The following is a 6,133-nucleotide window of genomic DNA, read 5'->3' on the forward strand; positions in this document are numbered from 1 at the left end:
TCTCACACTTGGGATGTGTCTGTGAGAATAGAGTCTAGAGGATCCATCCCAACACGTGGCCCAATAGCCGGCAGAGACGCCAGCCAGGGCAGGGAGAGAGAAAAAAGTGGAGAACTTGTTTAGCTTGAGGACCACATGCAGAGAGAAGTATGCATGCCCACGGCCCTGCCAATGGGCAAAGGCATGCTACTCTGAGCAATGACATTTAATGACCCCATGGAGACCAGCCCACCCGCAACCCAGTTATCTACTCCAACCTTTGGAATGGATGGAGTGGAGTCGGAGAAATCCAATGTGTCCCATATTCCCTGCTTATAGGGAATAGAGAAGTTTCTTTGGGGGAATGTGAGAAGGAGGAGAAGAGCTCTACTCTAATACAATTCAAGGAAAGCCAGGCACCAGCATTCCTGAGGTTGTACAAGGCTTGATCAGAAACAGAAAGGCTGTCCGAGTCCTGGTATGACACTGGGCTGTGGAACAATCCCCAGACAGAAGGAACTGCTCTCTCCCCAATCTAAGCACGTTCTGGGGCCATAATAATTCACCTCACCTGGAAAAGAACGAGTAAGTTGGGAAGCCACACCCTAAAGTGGGTGCCTCGGCTTCTCTTCTCCTGCAGAACGTCACCAGGAAGGAATCGTCTGGGAAAGACAAAACAGCTGGAATCCTTTCTCTCCATTAACAGAGTGGTGGCCACACTTGGGAGGTTCAATTAAAACCTTAATCCAGCCACATCCCAGAAAATGAATGAACTTCTTCCTTCCACACTAAAATCAAACAACAGGCTCTGGGGTAAGTGGATAAAATGTGTTCTTCTGATTTTACGTAGGGCATTAGGTTATAAGTGACTTCATTATACTATACAGACTCATGAAAACTAGCAAATGAACGTGAAGTTCTGAAAAACATTTGATTTAGTTCCTTGAATTTTGACAAATAATTTCTAAGAATCATCATTTAAAAGTGGAATCTTTCTGCAGAGGCAGCATGGGACTGTGTTAAAACACACCTTAAGTATCACTGGGCATAAAGGTTACTCGAAAGCCCTAAATCCTTTACAGTTTCAGTCTGTTCCTTGGGATCCTCCAAGGCTGACTCTCCCTCCATTCTTTTGTCTTTACCCATAAAATGGGGGAATGTTTGGATTTAATGGGACTTTGCTTTGCCCCTCATAGTTCACATAGAAAATCCATCCCAAATTCTCCCAGGAAGTCAAGCAGGTAAGCAGCTGCTGACACAAGGACTTGGCATCTCAGTGTAGGCCTGTCACCATCTTTGTAGTGGGCGAGTTGCTGGAGCTAGCATCAAAATCAGCTTGTTTTGTCAAACCCTATCTTCCCGTTGCCTTTACGTATTTACTATCAATAATTCTTTATCTTGGTTTCAGGTTGACTTTTGTTTTGCATAAGGACCTACATCTTTGGCTTCAGGTTTCTCGGCCACACCTTCTCTCAACCGAGAAGTTAAGGATCCTTAGGCTCACGTAACAGCTAACACCACTGAGTGCTCTCTGTGTCTGAGTGACTTGGTTGCACCCTCTTACCCTTTACCACCATTGAGCCATCTCATTTAACCCCCACAACTGTCTGATGAAGGCACAAATATTCTCATTTTGCTGATAAAAAAAATTGAGGCAAGTAAGGGATTAAGATGCCTCCCTAACATCACCCCAAAGCTGTGACAGAGGCAGGAATGGAACTCAGACCCCTTTGAGGCCTGAACTCTAGTCAAAGGCTGTAGGTAGTCTTACATCCATCCGGACCTGCAGGTGAGACACCCTGCCGTGCCCCAGGTAATCCTTAGCCCAGTCTAAGAGGCTTTCAAGTCTTAACATATCACTATTATTGATTTGCTCAGGAACTATACCCAGGTGCTCAGCAGAAGCTAGGAGAAACTTGAAAAGGACTCAGACTTCACCTCTTTTTCAAAGGAAAAAAAATCAAAGGGGAAAAAAATGGTAGAAAGGAACTCTATTTCTTCACTTCTTGAAGGAAAACCATAAAATTGGCTGTGCATAAAATGTTTTTCTCGGGTGGAGAATGGATTGGACAGGAAGGAAGCAGTTTCTCCCTCCGTCGTGCCAATGACATATGCACCTCCCGGAATTCCTTGCAAGTGGCAAGAGAAAAAGAGCTCCTTTCCTATGCACTCTACTGTCTACTAGCATTGATGATGACGAACTCCTTGCATTTGCGGAGCATTTTGTCTTTTCAAAGCAGTTGCACATTTCATGTTTACACCCTTCCTGCAAAATGTGTAGCAGAAACTTTCTACCCATTCTGCAGATGAGAGAATGCCAAATCAGATATTGATTTGCTGAAGGTCACTTCTCACAGAGGATTACAACAGGATATAAGAAGCCTCGGAAGAAAAGCTAAAAGAATTCTCTCTTTCCTAACTTTGCTCATTCACCCTTTCTTCGTCTTATGGACTAGGGATCGTGTTAGGCAAATATTGAAAGGGTTTGTACCCTGACATCTTCTACTTCTCTTCCCTTTATTCCCTTTTTAGTGTCTCTCTTTTCTGGGGCCTCTGGCCTCCAGCCACCCGCAGGCCCCATGCAGGAATCTGCCCAGGGCTGTTGAACCCTCACAGCGCTGCACAACCAAAGTTCTTTCACGGCCTTCCCGTCAATCAAAATAACAAGTTCTTCAGAGACGAGAGAGCCAAACTTCGTGTTCAGAGGAAAGGGATCTAAAAGAATTAATTCACAGTGAGACAGAGATATTTATTAACCTCCAACATTTTCAAAAGTTGCAGCAGTGTTTCAGAAGATGAAACTAGCTAGCTCTCAGGAAACTCTGTGTGTTCAACTAACCAAAATTCCCTGAGTTAAAATGGAGAAATTCGGGTAATAAACTGCTACCCTTGGGTACAGTAGTCAGTCACCCTACAGAGCATAACCTTGCTGGGAGTCCAAACTAGGAACTGATCACAAGACAGCGTTGAGCTTCTCATTTCTTCCTTTCTCCTCCCCACTTCCAGATTCCAGTGTGTTAAGAGCTTTCAGTTACACCTCCCGTGAAAGTAGCACCACGGCATTGGTGAAGGGTACAGCCCCAGAGTTCAGAGTTTACGAACCAGGCCATTCCTCAGCACCCCAGCACTCCATGGGAGAAAGACACGCTAATGACAAGGCAGGTCAATGTCAAGCCCAGATGGCCACGGTGACAGCTAAATGCCACCCTCCACCCTCAAGAAAGGAAAAGAAAAAATACACTACACACATTTCTGTAGTTCAATAAGAAAAAATAGATACCTAAAACATTTTCTAAGTAATACCTATAAATGTTAATCGTTCATTTTTCTAAACAGGCTGTCTATATTTTTATAATTCCATGCAATTTCCAGTTCAACCAGCCTACCAAAGACGAAAGCAGCTGGCCCAGGAGATCATCCTTAAGGTTAATAATCTACAGATGGATCTATTTTTTCCTCCGAGCCTCAGAAACACTTTAGGATGTGAGAGTACAAAAACAAAATGAAGGAGAGCAGATTGACCCATATACTCCGGAGAAAATTAACCGAACTAATTAACTAGGGGAGTAGTAATTATAGTTTCCATTTATTGAATGACACCATATGCCATGTGCTGAACATGTATATCTCATTTAATCATCACAATATTGCATAGTAAGCATTATTATGTTCACATTACACCAAATAAATTGGGACTCAAGCAGAATAAGTAATTTGCCCAAGGTCATATGATTAACTCAAGATTAGAATACAGGTTTGTCTGATTCCAAAAGCCCAAACTCAGCTATGAACCAGCTAGAAGTCTGTAAACCTTTGGCTCCCTAGACACATTCTCAAGGGTCCAAAATAGTCATCCATGAGAATTTTGAAATCTTTTCCTCTTTGACTAAGAAGGTGGTAGATTGTAGGGCAAGCCAACTCAGAAGAACTTTGCTCTGGCACTCGGGACAAACCCACCGAATGCAGATTCGGGATCCATGGGGTGGATCCTGACTTCCTATGAACTACTTAGAAATGCAAAATAAGCCAGGCGGTGAAAGACAAATACCATATGATATCACCGTTAACAGGAATCTAAACAAACCAAACAAGCAAGCAAAATACGACCAATGACACTCAAATATGGAACAGGCTGTCAGGGCCCAGAAGGGAGAGGGGAGAGAATCATAGGGGAAAAGGGAATGGACTCACATGAACAAGTATAAAAGACACATGGACAATAACTAAGGGTGGGGGGTGGAAAGGGGAGGGAGGCGGGGAGCATGGGGTGGGGGGCGGGCAGGGTTGGGAATATAAGACAGAAACCTGTACTTGAACAAGAATTAAATAAAAATTATATTTTAAAAAAAAGAAATGCTGATTAGCAGTGAATATAGTAACAAATGCACAACAAATACTTTGTCTGCCCTAATTCAAGCAATAATTGGATTGGATATCCACTTAGTGCAGGTGTAACTAACAATGCAGTACTAGCCCTTCCCTCCAATGAATAAGGCAGTTAGGAGAGTGAGTAGGAGACAACTCATTCAAATGGGCATTGGAGTGCCGCTTCACGCAGCGTTTGGGCTGAGAGAAAGGTCCAATTATCCTGAACTAGCAATCGAGAGCCTCGAGTTTGTAAAGTAATTTTCTACAACATTCTTATGCAACCAGGCTTTCTCTGCCAGAGTCAGTACAACCAAAACACAGAAACAAGCAAGAGGAAGTATTCAGCTTGAGATTGTATTTTGCAACTAGTAAACATAATGCACACAATTTTATTTCAACAAAATATTATCAATCATAAAGTGTATTTAGCCTATATATATGATTATTTAAAAATGTTTGATGTTATTACATAAAAGCTATAAGTGAACAGAAATTGTTCCTTAATTTCATGTACATACTTACCTAAAAACAATTATTAAATAAAGTGTTCCAAGAGACTTTCTTTTCCTTTGAGAAGTGTTCTACACATTCTCAAGTTTGAGAAACACAGGTGCGGATCATTCTCCTTCAGATGTGTTCATAAGCAGAAACTAACAAAGGGAAGTATTTATTGTCAGAATAGACTAGGCTTTTACTATAATAATAAATAAATCCTAAAATCTGTGAGGTTAACAAAACGACGATTTATTTCTCATTTCTACTTATTTCTATTTGCAGCATATGAGACAGTTCTTGTCATTTCTCCTCCATCGGTGACTCAGGGCACCAAGCTGTTTCCATTGCACCGCTCTGTCTTCTCGGAGTCTACTCTGCTGCATCCCCACTCCTCCTCCAGATCAGGAGAGGGAACATGAAAGATTCACACCTTGGCCAGTTACAAAGCAGTCATGGGCATGTAAAGTACACCACGGGGAATATAGTCAATAATATCATAATACTATGTGGGGTATGAGAGGGGTATTAGACTTATCAGAATGATCACTTTGGAAGTTACATAAATGTCTAATCACTGTGTTGTGCACCTGAAACTAATATAATAGTGTATGTCAACTGTAATTTTTAAAAATTAATTAAGGAAAAAGAATTCACACCAACTCACATTGTCTCAGACAAGAACTGACACCCATCACTTGTGCTCGTGTCCCACAGGATAGAAATAGTCACATGGTTTCACATTAAAGCAAGGAAAGCTGAGAAGTGCAGGGGCACACGGGGAGTATTAGGAAACACGAACTATCACTGTCACGATAAGAAAGCAGAGATGCAGAGAAAACAAGGCTGAATTTGTAATATGGATTCTTTATTAAATAGTACTTATTTATAAAATTTGATTTATATAAATTTCCAGGACACATCTGATGTGGGTGGGCCAAAAAGTTTGTAGTTTTTTCTATAAAATAAAAGACACCTATTTTTCCCTGGCTAGTGTGGCTCAGTGGATTGAGTTCCAGCCTGAGAACCAAAGGGCTAACAGTTCGATTCCCAGTCAGGGCACATGCCTGGGTTGTGGGCCCGGTCCCATGAGTGGCAACCACACACTGATGTTTCTCTCCCTCTTTTTCTCCCTCCCCTCCCCTCTATCTAAAAATAAATAAATAAAATCTTTTAAAAAGACACATATTTTATTTTCATCAATAACTTTATTGATTTGGATATTTTAAGTATGTTGGCTATTTTCCACCATTGGCTTCTACTGGGTAGAGGCCAGAGGTGCTGCTAAACATTT

This window comes from Sturnira hondurensis, unplaced genomic scaffold (genome assembly GCF_014824575.4).
Source record: "Sturnira hondurensis isolate 20B ecotype Veracruz unplaced genomic scaffold, ASM1482457v3 Scaffold0006413, whole genome shotgun sequence".
In the NCBI taxonomy this organism is placed as follows: domain Eukaryota; kingdom Metazoa; phylum Chordata; class Mammalia; order Chiroptera; family Phyllostomidae; genus Sturnira; species Sturnira hondurensis.